This window comes from Leucopleurus acutus, assembly GCF_964270905.1.
Source record: "Leucopleurus acutus genome assembly, chromosome: 1".
NCBI lineage: Eukaryota > Metazoa > Chordata > Mammalia > Artiodactyla > Delphinidae > Leucopleurus > Leucopleurus acutus.
In genome coordinates, this window is record NC_139142.1 from 63,396,570 (window position 1) to 63,414,091 (window position 17,522).

A 17,522-nucleotide genomic window follows, 5' to 3' on the forward strand; every position below is an offset into this window, starting at 1 on the left:
CCATTCTGTCAGCCTCATCTATCACTTCCCACCACACCATCTATGTATTGGTTCCTGTCAAACTGGACTCCATTGTCTCTCAGGTATTAGGACTCTTCTAAGCTCCATCCTTTTCACTTGCTGTATCTTCCACCTGAAATGTCTTTTGACTACCACTTCACCAGGAGGAAACAGATAACCTAAAAACTTGTTCAAAACACCCAGAACAGAGTTTCTGTTTGGATGATGAAAAGTTCTACAAATGGATAGTCGTGATGGTTGCATGATAGTAGGACTTAATGCCACTGAATTGTATATTTAGAAATGGTTAAAATGGAAAGTTTTATGTTGTGTATATTTTACAATAAATTTTTTAAATACCCAGAAATGCTAACTAAAACACAGCAAGCATCTGTTTAAATTCATACCTGAGTTCATAAGAGAGGTTGAAAAAACATTCTGGCAGTGACATGAGCTGAAGCTGTAGCTGTACTGGGGTGAATGGGCAGCAGCTCAAGGAGAGTTGATGGGCTAGGGGCTTGAGTTATAAAACTTACATGCAGATAATCCCTGGGGCTCATTCAAATCAGAGCTGGACTGAAAATGCATATAAAGCCAAAACCCTCATAGGATTACACCTTTATTAAAAATGTGAACTGGAAAAAAATCTGCCAATGTATGGTCCAAAAACCTATAAGAAGAAAAGCCAACCTGAAAAAGTGATCTTTAGGGACTTCCCTGGTGGTCCAGTGGTTAAGACTCCGTGCTTCCATTGCAGGGGGCTCAGGTTCCATCCCTGGTTGGGGAACTAAGATCCCACAGGCCGTGCGGCCAAAAAATTAAAAATTTTTTTTTAAAATGTAGAAAGTAATCTTTTAGGCAGACTTCCACTTCCGGGATGATAAAGTTGGCATCCTTTCCCCCAATCCTCCCTCTCAGTAGAACTAAAAACCCTGGACATTATATATAAAGCAAACTTAAAACTGAAAGGTGGAGATGAAGGCAGACTGACTAGGGACCTTGGGATTTGAGGAAAAACACAGTGATGAGTTTCATGGGTGGTTTTTTTTTTTTACACAAATGTTATGTTTTTTTAGAATTTATTTTTAATTTATTCATTTATTTATTTTTTGGCTGCGTTGGGTCTTCATTGCTGCGCACGGCCTTTCTCTAGTGGAGGTGAGCAGGGGCTACTCTTCGTTGCGGTGCGCGGGCTTCTCATTGCGGTGGCTTCTCTTGTTTAGAACACAGGCTCTAGGTGCACAGGCTTCATTAGTTGTGGCATGCAGGCTTCAGTAGTTGTGGCTCGCGGACTCTAGAGCGCAGGCTCAGTACTTGCGGTGCACGGGCCTAGTTGCTCCGCGGCATGTGGGATCTTCCCAGACCAGGGCTCGAACCCGTGTCCCCTGCATTGGCAGGCGGATTCTTAACCACTGCACCACCAGGCAAGTCCCCTGGGTTTCCTTTTTGACTCATGAATGTATCCAGACAGTGCGGAAGAAGCCAGCAATCGGAAATTCCAGATGGCGTGAACAAAAAAGCCAGCCTCAACCAAATCCTTCTCTAGCCAAAGGATCAGGAAAGAGCAACCTAACAAGACAAAGCACGCAAACGACAACCACTCGATTCCAGCTGCAGAAGAAACTGGCCTTAACCCCAACCACACCAGCAAAGACAAAGTGGGGAGCCTAGACCTCCACCCTCAGAAGGATAAAATGAAGTGCCCAATACCGCCCACTGAGGTGGTGTCGCAGAAGACCAAGTGGAGATCCTGGACGTTCATCCCTACCAGCCAGTGATGAGGTATCCCTCTCTCCCCACACAGTGTCAGTGGAGACCAGGTGAGGAGGCAGACCTCATGCAGCACTAATGAGGAGCACCCCCTTTCTGGTGTCAACACAAGCTGAGTGGAAAACTGACTTCTGCCTGCATCTGGCAGTCACAAGGTTCAGCCCCAGCTTCTCCTGTCAGTGGGGTCAGAGAAAGCCAGCTCCTGACGAATGGTTTAAATAAGATCCAGAGTCTCATAATGCAAAAATGCCCATGATGCAATCAAAAAGTATTCATACCAAGAGCCAGGAAGAGCTCAAACTGAAGACGAAAAAAAAAATGGCAACACCAAGGTAACCTGTTAGAATTATTTGACGGAGATTTTAAAGCAGTCATGATAAAAATGCTTCATAAGTAATTATAAACACACTTGAAACAGATGGGAAAATAGAAAGTTTCAGTGTACTAGATTTCTACTGATATTGTAACAAATTACCACCAATTTAGCAGCTTAGACAATGCAAATTTAGTTCTAGAAGTCTGATAGGAGTCTCACTGGGCTAAAATAAAGTTTCCAAAGGGCTGCTTTCCTTTCTGGAGGCTCTGAAGGCTCTGTTTGCATGAGGTCACCCACATTCCTTGGCTCATGGCCCCGTCCTCCGTCTTCAAAGCTACCAACATTACATTTCTTTGTGTCTTTCTTCATTGTCACATCTTCCTTGATCACTGCCAGCAAAGGTTCTCGGATTTTAAGGACCCATGTAATTAGATTACACCCACCCAGACAATTTAGGATAATTCCCCCATTCAAAGTCCTTAGATTAATCACATTTTTAAGTCTCTTTTGCCATGTAAGTAACATATTCACAGGGATTCCAGGGATTAGGACATGGACATTTTTGGAGAACTATTATCCCAAGTATACAAAGAACTCTTTAAAACAAAACAATAGGAAAATGAACAACCCAATTTAAAGATGGACTAAAGACCTTAAGACAACAAAGAAGATATATAGATGGTAGATGAGCATATAAAGAGATGCCCCACATCATATATCAGGGAAATGCATATTGCACGACGAGACACCACTATAGACCTATTAGAATGGCCACAGTCTAGAGCAAGGACACCACCAAAAGCTGGGGAGGATATGGAGTAACAGGAACCCTCGTTCATTGCTGGTGGGAATGCAAAATGGTACAGCCACCTTGGAAGACAGTTTGGCAGCTTCCTACAAAACATATCCAGCAACTACACTCCTTGTTATTTACCCAAAGAAATTGAAATCTTAAAACTTATGTCCACACAAAGACCTGTAAACGAATGTTTCTAAGCAGCTTTATTCATAATTGCAAAGCCTGGATGCAACCAAGATGTCCTTCAGTAGGTGAATGGATAAATAAACCGTGGTACAAATAGACAAATGGAATATTATTCAATGCTAAGAAGAAATGAGCTATCAAAGCGTCAAAAGACACGGAAGAACCTTAAATGCATATTACTGAGTGAAAGAAGCCAATCTGAAAAAGTTACATACTGTATGATTCCAACTATATGACATTCTGGAAAAGGCAAACCTGCTGAGATAGTAAAAGGATCAGGGGTTGCCAGAGGTTAGGGAGAAGGGTGGGATGAATAGGTGGAGCCCAGGAGGTTTAAGGGGCAGCGAAACTAATCTGTATGATACTATAATGGTGGCTACATGTCATTATAGATTTGTTAAAACCCACACAACATACAACACACAACACAAAGAGTGAATCCTAATGTAAACTATGGACTTCAGTTAATAATAGTGTATCAATATTGACTTACCAATTATAACAAATATACCACACTAATGGAACATAATACTAACACAGAAAACTGAGGTTAGGAACTATATGAGAACATTGTACTCCCTGCTCTATTTTTCTGTAAACCTAAAAGTGCTCAAATAGACTATTAATTAAAAAAGAGATTGGAAAAATGGATTAAGAAACATGACCTAACTATATGCTGTCTATGAGAAACTCACTTCAAATTTAACTGTATAGGTAGCTTGAAAGTTAAAAGGGTGGAAAAAGATATAGCATGCAAACATTGATAAAAGAAAACCAGGAGTGGGACTTCCCTGGTGGTCCAGTGGGTAAGACTCCACACTCCTAATGCAGGGGGCCCAGCTTTGATCTCTGGTCGGGGAACTAGATCCCACAGGCATGCCGCAACTAAGAGTCTGCATGCCTTTCCTAAGAACTCTGCATACCGCAACTAAAGATCCTGCATGCCGCAAATGAGACCCAGTGTAGCCAAAATAAATAAGTTTAAAAAAAGAGAGAGAACCAGGAGTGGCTGTTTTAATATCAGATAAAGTAGACTTAAGAGCAATGAAGATTACCAAAGACAGAGAGGGCCATTATATGATAATAAAAAGATCAATTCACCAAGAATGGTAATTCTAAATGTGTATGCATTTAGGGCGGCAAAACATGTGGAACAAAAACTAATAGAACCGGAAAGAGAGACAAATCTACAGTTAAAAGTGGAGACTTCAACATCCCTCTCTCAACAATTAGTAGAACAGGACTTCCCTGGTGGCACAGTGGTTAAGAATCCAGGGGACACGGGTTCGAGCCAATGCAGGGGACACGGGTTCGAGCCCTGGTCCAGAAAGATCCCACATGTTGCAGAGCAACTAAGCCTGTACACCACAACTACTGAACCTGCGCTCTACAGCCTGCAAGCCACAACTACTGAAGCCCGCATGCCTAGAGCCCACACTCCGCAACAAGGGAAGCCACTGCAATGAGAAGCCCACGCACCACAACAAAGACCCAATGCAGCCATAAATAAATAAATTTATTTATTTAAAAAAAATTAGTAGAACAACTAGGCAGAAAATCTTCAAGGATATAGAACTAAACAACATCATCAACCAATAGGATCTAATCAACTTTCATAGAGCACTCCACCCAACAACAGTGGAATATACATTCTCTTCATATAACCACAGAACATATACAAAGATAGACCATATCCTGGCCCATAAAACAAACCTCAGCAAATTTAAAAGAACTGAAATCATACAGAGTGTGTTCTGTGACCACTATGGGATCAAACTAGAAATCAACAATGGAAACATAACAACGTCTCCAAACACTTGGAAACTAAAGGACATACTTCAAAAAGAAAGTATCAAGTGGCTTCCCTGGTGGTCCAGTGGTAAAGAATCCGCCTTGCAATGCAGGGGACGCAGGTTTGATCCCTGGTCAGGGAACTAAGATCCCACATGCTGTGGGGCACCTAAGCCCACACGCCACAACTACTGAGCTTGCACACCTCAACTAGAGAGCCTGAGTGCTGCAAACTACAGAGCCCATTCGCTCTGGAACCCATGCGCCACAGCTACAGAGCCCACGTGCCCTGGAGCCTGCGTGCCACAACTAGAGAAAACTCTCATGCCACAACTAGAGAGAAGCCCGTGCGCCGCAATGAAAGATCCCGCATGTCTCAACAAAGATCCCATGTGCCACAACATGGCCAAAAATAAATAAATAAATAATAAATCTAAAAAAGAAAGAAAGAAAGAAAGAAATATTTTAAAAAGGAAGTATCAAGAGAAGTAAAAAAAAAAAATTGTACAGAATGAAAATGAAATAAACGACATATCAAGATCTGTGGGACACAGCTAAAGCAGATCTAAGAGGGAAATTTATAACACTAAATGCATCCATTAGAAAAGAGGAAAAGTCTCAAGTTAATAATCTAAGGTCTCACCTCAAGATCCTAGAAAAAGAAGCCCTTGGGGACTAGTCATACCTGAAGTGCCTAACAGAAACAAATGTAAAACTATTCTGGATGGACTATGCCTCAATCCAGGCTGCAGAATATTGCCACAGATAAAGCCCCACTGAAAATGAACTCACAGTCCAAAACTACACAATATACATGAGTGTCCACTGAGAGGCAGTGTGGTGCACAGTGTAGGCTTTCAATTCAGCTATATCAGGGTTCAAAGCCCAGCTGTGTCCAGTCAGCATAACTGCTCTGATCCTCAGTTTCCTCATCTGTAAGACGAAGATGACGCACTATGCTTCACAGTACTTTTGTGAGAATTAAATGAGAAAAAAGCATGCAAAAACGCCTCACATATATTATTCAACTTTTAATTTTTTTATTTAAACGAATTCCTCTTAGAATTTAGTCCCAGAAAAAAACTTTCTCCTTACAAACTTTATGCTTCTTCTTATTAGCTCATTAGAGCTATTTAACTCAAGGACTTTCCCTTTTGCCTTGACCACCAGGAAACTTAAGGCTAAACTTTACTGTTTTACCATCCCTGTGCCCTTTTGAAAATTAAAACGTAATATACTGATAGCTCAACCCTGTGTCTTTTAAGCAACTTTAAACTTTTTTTTTTTTCTGGAAGAATTTTCAGTGTAAATAAACAAATGGATGGAACTACCCCTACAGTCATTTTCTCGTTGTTTCAGATTCTACCCTACTCCTGAACTTTATTCAACTATTCCATCTCTGTTATTCTTCTATGTTCATCCGAAGCTTGCAAATTTCCATTTGAAGGGTTAACAAAGCAATATGATTCAGAATGATTCAGTCTGCAAGATCGTGGTAGCAAAAGACTAACACTTTCAAAGTTCTTGGATACTGATGCTAGTCTACGGATCAAATGATGAGAAATATGCCAGTGACGTAAGCTCATCAATGAAGTATTTTTGCCTCTCTCAGGGCAAAATGGAAGCTGCAGAGAGAGTCGAGTATTCAATGTTCTCTATCTCATTTTATAATGGTGCTTATTTTTGGTTATTAAAGTTGAGAACTGGTAGAAATGAGAATGTCTCCTAAGTCTCAAGTATCTCTTCTTAATTGAAAGGACAGATAAACAGATACAACCAGAATGTACCTCTGAACACTTTTATATCTGCTTCAAGGACTATCACTGAATTCTCTGCTTAGTTTACCATTAGAGTTAGTAATGAGTCGGTTAAGACTTTCTGTAGAAAGAGTTGGGCCAATAAAGTGCCAGGAACATAGTGGATACTCAGTAAAATAGCATGGCTGTTGAATTTGCAGGAAAGAAAGCCAAGAGTTGTGTGCTGGGTCATATTACAACAGCATATTTAACTTCATCCTGAGATCTCCTGGATCTCAGTAAGGCTGGGCAGTCTCATTTTATTTCAGAGGAAGAAAAAGAATTTTTTTTCAAGCCCTCTGATTCTTTCCTAATACTCTTCTTCCATTTCAACTCGGCTCTTTTTCTCTCTAAAGTCTAAACAATAACAGTGTCAGAGTCTGCAAAATACTGTATTTAACTTAGCGAGTGCCCTAACAATGCCAGCTCTTAGGGCAAACAAAGATAAAGGGTCCACCAGTCCAGACCATTTCTTGACAATTTCTTGGAGGGAAATGAGCAAACTACAAATCAAAAGAACATCTGGAAATCCATCCTGTATAATATAAAGCAAGAGATCTGTAACTAAAGCAACTTATGAGTTGATAGACTCCCTCTGAACAACTTGGCTACATCTGGTAGAATTAGAGAAAGTGTGTTGAGGGTTCACATGTGTTAGAAATCCCAGCAGATCAAAGACTCTGATTCAAAATATCTTCAAAAATATCTTCCACTCCCCCCACCCCAAACATAACAAGAGCTCTTTGTCTCTCTAAATCCCAGCAGATCAAAGACTCTGATTCAAAATATCTTCAAAAATATCTTCCACTCCCCCCACCCCAAACATAACAAGAGCTCTTTGTCTCTCTAAATGGGCATGTTTGAAGGTAGGAATTCCAGGGGCAGAATCTTGAAGGGCAAACTTTCGAGATGAAGGCTTTAGCAAAATTATCTTACGTAGATAAATAATGCAATCATTACATTTTTTAAAATATTCTGAGCTACCGAAAAAGGATAAATGGTCAAAAAGAGACCAAGGGTTTTAAAAATCTTTTAATAATTTCAAGTACTTCCTTTGGTTATTCCTATTTCATAGGGTTTTTCAAATTTGGTTCAAAAAGTATGTTTCTACACAGCCAAGGCATACTGTCCTCATTGGTTTGGAAAGGGGTTTCCAAGGACAAAGATTGTCATAAGACCCAGCCAACCACACAATCATTCCTCTTGAGCATTTTGGATAGCCCAGTAAAAGCCTGTTCTCTGGTGCTCTTCTATGATGTTCCTTCAGAGTCACTCAATTAGAAGCCTAAATGCAAAAAACAAAACTTCAAAATTATTTGAAGAATATATAAGAAAATATTTTTATATCAAGATGGGAAAGGATTTCCTTCCCCCCACCCCCACCCTCCCACCCCCACCCCACCCCACCCCCATCCCCGCCACCGCCTCTCTCTCTCTCCTGACTAAACAATGACAAAGGAGGGCACTGGCCAAAAATATTGAGAATAAAGTTGGGGCTGAAATAGTTTCCAGAGAAAAAAAATATTCTTTGATACTGAATAAAACCCATCTGTGAAACTGGCAATCCCCACCTTGGGGAAAGGGTTCAATGGCTGCGACCTTATTTTGGGTAATCATATGTGAGGACTATTAGGATCGATTTTGTGGCATAAAACAAAAAACAGTCCAGGCCAAGTAACAGAGGCTTGAATAAGACAGAAATTTCTCTGTCAAAAATGTATATGAAAAATGAATCAACAGAAACCTCTATTAAATAAAGTTGGGAGACCAAAAAGGGGAGCTCTCATGCCCTGCGAGGTTAGCAGAGCCCCCAGAGGAAGAAGAAAGACTTTTCTTTCCCTGCAAGGACTCAGCCAATGAAAAACCACAGACCCTTTGTTTACTATAGTCCGCCCACTTCCTTTCATATAAAAATGCATTCTCCGGGGAGTTCCCTGATGGTCCAACAGTTAGAACTCTGAGCTTTTACTGCTGTGGCCCGGGGTTCAATCCCTTAGTTGGGAAACAAAGATCCAGCAAGCTGCGCAACGTGGCCAAAAAATAAATAAAAATAAAAAGCATTCTCCTTCCCTTGCCCTGAGAGGAACTGCATGTGGCTCACCATGGTTGCAGACCCTGAACTGCAATTCTTTGCTGATCCTGAATAAACCCATCTTTGCTGGAGAAATATCTATTTGTTTTAGGTTAACATATATAAGTCCAGAGGAAGGCTATCCAGGACTAGTATGGTAGCTCCACAGTTATCAGAGACACAGGCTCCCCCTATCTTTCTGCTCCATCACCCTAGCATCTGGCTTTCATTCTCAAGGTCATCTCATGGTCCAAGAAGGCTGGTAGTACTCCAACCACCAAATCTGTGCCACAAGCCAAAAGAAGGAAGGGCAGAAGGGCAAAGAGAATACACCTTCCAGCTAACTCAGCTCCTTTTAAGCAGCCTTCTGGGAAGGTCACATATCGTCAGTTGAATTGGTCACATGGCCACATCTCCTAGTCAAAAGAGGCTGGAAAATTCAGTCTGTTAGGTGGGGAGGGGGGCATAACTCCAAATAAAATGGAGACTGGTGCTCTTTTACTAAAGTAGAAGGGGGCCAGTGGACACTGGTAGGACCAGCAATCTCTGCTACAACTGTCAAATCCATTTGAGAGGATACAAATTTCAAGCAACTTAAAAAGGAGGCAGCTTTCCAGGCCTAATCTATGTTTAAAATTCTGTTCCATACTTTCCAACATTAAGTGAACCAAGAGCCATCAGAGTAGTGGGTCCTGCCCCTTCTCTCCTTTTTGTGGACAGTTTGTGGAGGGAGGAACAATTTTAAGCCAGTGAAAGAAGCCCACCTTTGCTTGGGTTCTTGATTGGTCCCTCACCTTGGGGCAAAAGTGTCTGTTAGGGAGGAAAACATTGGAGTCCTTAATTAGAGTTTAAACCTAAGACATTTTTATAATTGAACAAGTAATTGAAAGCAAAATCACTTTAGGTAAAATGTCTAGATTTTTAAAATATCACTTTACTAGAAAAAATTAAAGCCTCCATGTCACTCTCCCTGTTTCAAACCTTTTAATAACTGCCTGTAACACTTGGAATAAAGCCCCAAAATCCTTAACAGTAGAGGCTCCCAACTTTTCTCCGTTCACGGTGGCCTTAATATCGTAATAGTTTTTTCAGGGCATTCGTGGGCCAGAAGAAATACCTACCAGTTCTGTTTATTAAGTAATTAGGTCCAAACAATATTTATGTCTTAGCAGCTTTGCACCTGCTGGGCACTGCTTAAGTTCTCAAACCTTGGAATCGGGTTGGATACAATCACCCTCATTTCCAGCTCCACACTGATTTTCCCGAGGGACTTGCTTTTTATCACACCAACTGCGGAGAACCCTCGGATGGAATGTAGAGGCATCTGAAATTGAAGTGTAAACCAGCACGATTGAGTAGTTCCCTTTGTGTCCGACAGATGGCGCTATGTTTCCCTTAAAATTCAAAGCAAACGCGGCGCCCCTGAGAGATTGCTGGGACACCGGGGAGCCTTCACGGACGGTTTGGGAAATGATTTACAGGTCCTCCATTCACCGGCCCTGACCACTTATTCAGCCTCATCTTGTATCTCTCTCCTTGTCTGGAACATTGTAGCTCCAGTGGCCTTTTGTTTTCCCCCAAACGTCAAGCTCCTTCCTTGCTCAGTCTTCTTTTCATGCTGTTGTTTTTTGGGGGGACTCTTCAACCAGAGAAACCCTCCTCAATTTCCCTAAACTATATCAGGGCCCCCTGTTAATTTCTCACTAGACTACAGGATCCATGAAGGCAGGGATTGTGTCTGTTTTGTTCATTTTACACTCAGCGCTGAGCACATTTTCTGGCGTACAGTAGAAACTCAATACTTAGAAAACAAAACTACATTCCTGACATTCTTATTGAGAAATTAATTTTCAGACACACAAATAATCTAGTTGTAAAATACAAGAGAAATTCCTTTCTTGTTGTCAATTTAATTCGTCAGCAAGCAGTCATAAATCTGAGAGTTGATAGCATTTTAGAATGTCATTGCCAGCATCCCTATAACAGCATTTAAAAAACAAATTTAAGGGAAAGAATAATCTTTTCAGCAAATGGTTCTGAGACAACTGGATATCCACATGCAAAAGAATGAAGTTTGACCCCTACATTGACATTCTAAAAAATTAATTCAGAATAGATCATAGACCTATCTGTGAAGCTGGAACTGTAAAATTCTTAGAAAAAACAAAAAGCATGGGAGTAAACTTTATAAATCTAGATTAGGCAATGGTTTCTTATAACATCAAAAGTACAAGCAGCAGAAGAAAAACTAGATAAACATGACTTTATCAAAATTTCAGTTTTCAGCTTCAAAGGACACCATTAAGAAATATAATATTCTATATCAACTATACTTCAATTAAAAAAAAAGGGCACCATTAGCAAAGTGAAAAGACAGCCCACAATCCACAGAATGGGAGAATGTTTCTGCAAATCATATGTCTAATAAGGGACATATCCAGAATACATTTTAAAAATCTCTTACAACTCAATAAAAAGACAAATAAAAATGAAAAAAAATGGACTAAGGATATTAATAGACATTTCTCCAAAGAAGGTGTACAAATTGCCGATAAGCACATGAAAAGATGCTCAGCATTAACCGTTAGGGTAATCCACATGAAAACCACAATAAGATACCACTTCACACTCACAGGGATGGCTAAAATAAAAAAGACAAACAATAGCAAGTGTTGGTAAGGATATAGAGAAATTGGAACCCTTGTACATTGTGGGTGAGATTGTAAAATGGTGTGGCCACTTTAGAAACGTTTGACAGATGGTTAAAAATGAAGTTACCATATGACCCATTAATTCCACTCCTCGGTGTATATCCCAAAGAAATGAAAATATATGTTCACACAAAAATTTGTACACAAATGTTCATGGTAGCAATATTCACAATAGCCAAAAAGTGCAAACAACTGAAATGCCCATCAACTGATGAATGGATAAAGCAAATGTGGTATATCCATGCAACAGAATATTATTTGACCATAAAAAAGAATGAATTACTGACATATACTACAACATGGATGAACCTTGAAAACATTTTGCTAAGTGAAAGAAGTCAGCCACAAAAGACTACATATGATTCCATTCGTCTGAAATGTTCACAAAAGGAAAATCTACAAAAATCTAGATTAGTGGTTGCCAGGGCCTGAGGGGAGGAGGGAATGTGGAGGGACTGCTAATGGATATGGGGTTTTCTTTTGGGGGGGTGATTAAAATGTTCTAAAACCAGATTGTGATGATGGTTGCACAACTGTGAATATACTCAAAAACATTGAATGGTGCACTTTAAAATGATGAATTTTATGGTATGTGAACAATATCTCAACATAGCTGTTATTAAAAAAACAACTTTTTTTTTTGGCTCTTATGCTTTTAATGGAGGGAGGTACAAAGTGCATCAACGCAAAACAGTGTTTTACATACTCATTAGCATAGTGATTAATGTTAATTTAGTGATACACAGTGTGTTAAACCTCAAAAACTACGAAGTTTCCTGCAACCTAAGATAATGGAAAGGCTCCTTAAGTTTTTACCCACCACCTTTAGTTTTAAAGTTCTAAATGGTATCGGGGGGAACTAAAAAATAATAGGCTCGTTTCAGCTGTGGTTCAAGAGTTCTAAGGAAGTTGTATGGCAATGACACTGGGACTGTGAAGTTTCCCCAAAAGGGCTTTCTAGATGACCACATCACAAACTTTTAAAGTATTTCCAATAACATATAGGCAAGTTGAGCGGCTTAATAGTTTAAAAGCCTGGAAAGCAACTAAGATGTCTCATCTTACAGAATTTTAAGACATGGTATAAATACCATTTCTCTGCTACAGAGAAACTTTTTAAAGCACGGACATAACTTTAAGGACACTAAGGAAACATCAATAGTTTTCAGAAAGCTTCAATAAACACCCCAAGGCACAGTGTTCAAAACAGCCTATTCACTAAAATGTCACTGCATTATAAGGTATAGGTATGCTACGCTTGCAGTGAGAGGACATTTAATTTATGCCTAGTTAAAAGCACCGGGTGTCCAGTTCAGCTTCCATTTACACAGGATGCACCAGTAACACTTAGGATAGTGAATAATTCAAGTACTACATTTCCAACATGTCTTGCCTTTTGCTTTTTGATTAGTCAGCACTGGGGCTCTTCTGCCTGTAGTTCTTCAGAATATTTTGAAAGAGGCTAGGATTACCCTGAATATAGGCTTCAAGCAATATGGAGCCCTTCTGAAAGAGCTGTCTAGATACTTAAATAATAACGTTTAGAGAAGGGAATTAAGATGAAACTTGCAATAGCTGAGTTTGTTTCAAAAAAAGAAAAATAATGTAGAATCTGGCATGTAAGCTAAAATTTTTTGTAACTAATGTCAAAAATTGCCAAGATTGTTAATACATGTTTTGGTAAGAAAAAAACCACTATACTGTCAAGGTTAGTTATTTGTGTGAAATATATTATATTATATTAAAATATATTAAATTATATTAATTAAACAGAAGAATTCACCGTTAATGGAAGAAAACCCACAACAAGGGAAGCATTCAAAGAAGGGAAATCAAAAGGTTAGGTAAGTTTACTAGTATTAGAATACATCAACACACCTTGATTACAGAACTATTTCATTTTTAAAACTACAGTGCTTTAATGTACTTCTAACAACAACCCAAGCTAAGGAGCCATGGAGGCTTATGAAAAAGACCTACCCACTACGATGCTGTGTTTCTAGTGTAGGGGTGAATTAATACTTCTGTAAGAAGAAACTGAATCACCTCAGCGTCAGCAAACGGCCTTTTTCTTTTACACAGTAACTCATAATTTGATGACTTATTATGTCTCTTCACTAGTTCAAAATTAGGCAGAAAAGGAACTACATCAGACCCAGAAACGCAATGATTTGGCAAGCCGCAGTCACTCAGCTCATGGATTTGTGATAATCTGCAGAAAATTTGTCTGACTCTAGTACTCCATTCCTTCACATCTGTAGAGGAGTTCGATACAACCATTTTTCTTTATCAACTTTAAGCTGCATACAGGCAAAGAGATCACAAACTGCTGGGAGGCCGTAACGGTCCGGGGGAAAGTTGTGTTCCTCCTGTAGGAGCGAATTAAGTAATATTTCCTTGGCCTTCTTTCGAAGTAGCCATTTGTCTTCTCCTAACGATAACTGGCTAAGATTTCCCGTCTTCTTTCCTGGCAAGACCCAGTCAGCTGTGTTAAAGGGACACCAGGAAGTGGCCAAGTGGCTTGTAAGCTTTGGTATGCCAGCTCTGTCCTCTGTAAGACGCACTTCCTTGGGACATCCTTCTTTGCATGAGGGGGTAATGAGCCACTCTGACAAGGGACTGTTCCTTAGGACTTGGAAGGAATCAGCAATTCTAGAAGAAGCCATTGCCTTTGGTGCCTTAGCTTGTTCTGTTTCCTCTCTTCTGGATGGACAGAGCCACATATTCAGGGAATCTTTATGTGTCTCAGGTTCAGGTTTTTGTTCCACAGGCATACCATTTTTACCCTTTCCTTCTTTCTTCAGAAGCCATTTACACAGAGCTTCCTTCTCAAAATTTTCATCACACACGCACTCTGCAAAGCTTGTACAGGGCTCATGGGCTCTGCAGACCTCCTCTACTTTACATGGGCCTTGATGATTCTGGACAAGCCAATCCTCAGCCAATCATGCTGGGATCCACTCCCAAGGGGCCTCCAAGTGGTCACTCAGGCACTTCAGATTGCCCAGGTTCTCAATCTCCACACCTCTGGGCTGTTTACCCTGACAATTGGTACAGGAATCAGGCTTGACGAGCCAACCATTCACACCATAGGACTCCTGGAACACCTGGAACAAGAGCTTCAACTTCTCACTGGTTTCACAGCTGCCATTCCCAGACTTCTCAAGCTTATAGGGTTCCTGGGGAGTCGCTAGCCAATCAGAAAGCTCCACCTCATCTTGATCAAGAAGCACTAGATCTCCAACCTTTTCAATTTCACTGGAGTAAGAACTGGTAGTAGAATAGCTGTTACACTTTTGGTAACTTGTTTACCAGCAAAAGAAACTTCTTGTTGCTGACTCTTGTGGAGCCAGTTTTCCAAGCCCTTTAGGTTGCCCCAGACATTATTGAAGCAATTGCAGGCTCTAGCAGAAGTCTGACTATTCTCAAGGTCTGCTTTTGGGTGAGCCAGTCCTGCAGATTGGTACTGGGCATGTAAGGAGCCTGGCAACCGCTGGCAGGTGTGCTTCCAAGGAGCCATTCGCTGAGAGGGACCGCTGTGGTGCTGGATGCTGACTTCTGCTCCGGCAATGCGATATAGCCTCTTTTCTCCAGGAAGGGCCCAATATTTGTTGAACTAGCATGAGCCATCAGGTGCTCAGGAATTTGAATGGTCTTGAGAGACCCAAACGTGGTGATTGCCTGGTGCAGGGCAGTTATTATCGGTTTCAAAGAATGGACAGTCGAATCTTCAGGTTTGAGGGTCAAACTGCCCAGTCTCTCCGGCCACACGGAGACTTGATTAGCTAGATCTTTGTTTTGGGTGCCCTCCAGCTGATGAATAAGACAGTTGAACTGGCCCAGAAGCCAGTAGAGTTGTTGGACCTGCTGCTGAAGCATCTCCTCTTTAAGCTGATAGATGAGATCTACCTATTCATACAGCCACACCTCATGGCTTCGAAGGCATTCCCGGCGATGACTTATGCAGCTGTGAATCTGGGCTTTGACCTCTCACAAGTTATCTTTAATTTGCCGTTGAGCCCGAAGAACTCCACCAAGTCCCTCCGTGCATCACAACACCTCAAAAGGGGTTCTTTACTACTGGAGCAGCCACTCTGGTCTGTGCGGTAGTCCTCTGCTCCCTGTTCCTCCTTGCAGGCCAGGTCCCCGCCCTGCGAGCTGCCCAGCAAGCAGGACGCTGCTTTCTCCGGGACCAGGGTGACAAAGTTTCCCCGAACCCGCAGGCTGCGCCCCACCCGTGAGCCTGGCAGCGTCCGACGGGCAGGCCGGAGCGCACACATAAAAAACACCTTTAAAAAGTCTTTATTGTCTCCCTTATGCCCTGCAGAACACAATTCTGACTGTACAGTTGTATACAAAGCTCACAAGAACTGGTACCTCCTACCACTCCATCTTCATTCTCTACCAAGCTCATAGGCTCCAGTCGTAGCTAGCAACTTGGGGTTTCTTGTGCTTTATACTGGTACTGCTGAGGCTTTGTACATTTGGTTCCCTCTGTTTTGAATGTCCTGTCCCTATCTGCCTAGTTAACTTCCACTTATCCCTTAAGACCCAACTCGTAGGACTTCCCTGGTGGTGCAGTAGTTAAGAATCCGCCTGCCAATGCAGGGGACACGGGTTCAAGCCCTGGTCCGGGAAGATCCCACATGCTGCAGAGCAACTAAGCCCGTGCACCACAACTACTGAGCCCGCGCTCTAGAGCCTGCATGCCACAACTACTGAGCCTACGTGCCACAACTACTGAAGCCTGCACGCCTAGAGCCCATGCTCCACAATAAGAGAAGCCACAGCAATGAGAAGCCCGCACACTCACTAAGAGCAGCCCCTGCTCACCGCAACTAGAGAAAGCCCTGGCACAGCAATGAAAACCCAACGCAGCCAAAAAAAAAAAAAAGACCCAACTCGCTCCAAACTGAGCTGGCCTTCCTTCTGCTCCCAAGGCATCCTGTAGATACCCCACTGGAGCATGCGTGGGATTGTCCCATAGATACTGGCTTCCTTGATGTATTCTCACAGAACTGACTTTCTTCAAGGCAGGGACTATGTTATTCTTATCCTTGCATTCTTTACCCTAGCAGAGATGCTCAGTGAATGATATAAAGGAATGAATGAACGAATGAAATGAATAAACTCTTCTCATTCTTGATTTGGTTTTCGATCTCTTGCCTACTCTTATTCATGTCTGTTAACATACAGTTTTAGTATGTTACATTTTTCATGTCTGTATGATTTTCTGGGATATAAAAATCCACAGCTTTTGTAATAAAGTAAGCTAAACAAAGGCTCTCCACCTTAAATAAATTACTAGCAAGTTTCTTTTCTCAGATGCTGTTTTTGTATGGTTTGTATAATTTAGGTAACCAGTTGCTACTTATCACGAATTCAATTAATATCAGAAACAACTGATAGGTGGATCTGATAAATGTGTTTGTGAGTAAATAAATTGAAACTAGCATTTATAAATGTAGAGTTTGAGACCATTTTGAATTACATTTCACGACTTACTACATTTCACTGCTGCTACCCTCTACCTCTTCCCTTGACATAGACTGCTAAGTTCCTTTATTGTGAGGTCATCTTCCTAAATTAGAAAGAACTAAGGATGAGACATGGAAGACACAAAGTGAGTTTTGTGGATCAGGGAATGAGTCATAGAGATCAGACTCCAACACACATCTCCCACAATGTTTATTTTCTAGTTCTAAGTTCAAACTTGGATTTAGAAAAATGCATGACTTTCCTCCTGACCCGTCTTTTAGCTCAGGCGTGGGCTAGGAAAGAGATGTCAGATGAAGCAGGTATGTGGGTAGAAAAGTACATTTGGAAGTGACGAGCATCTTTACGTTTACACTTGTCTTTGTCAGGAAGTGGCTGTGGGAGCTGAGTATGATGTGTCTTGACAGGGAGTGGGGCTTGAACAGAATTTATCTACATAATCTTCCAGATTCACTGTTTTACTTAATACTTGAAAAATGATTCTGAAATTTTACATGCCACAGAAACTCCATCTAGTCTGTTTTGTGGGAGAATATGCATTACGGGTATTCACTTTTCCAATTTTCTAAGAAATCCTGAGCAAAAA

The 17,522-nt window shown here is 41.1% G+C and overlaps 1 pseudogene across 1 annotated transcript; it reads right to left on the reverse strand.

Annotated features, from left to right (window-relative positions):
- Positions 1 to 13,615: 13,615 nt before the first annotated feature.
- LOC309968678 (nuclear receptor coactivator 4-like) lies at positions 13,616 to 15,720 on the reverse strand (annotated as a pseudogene). Its single transcript has one exon. The product of its transcript is annotated as a nuclear receptor coactivator 4-like (transcript).
- Positions 15,721 to 17,522: the final 1,802 nt, after the last annotated feature.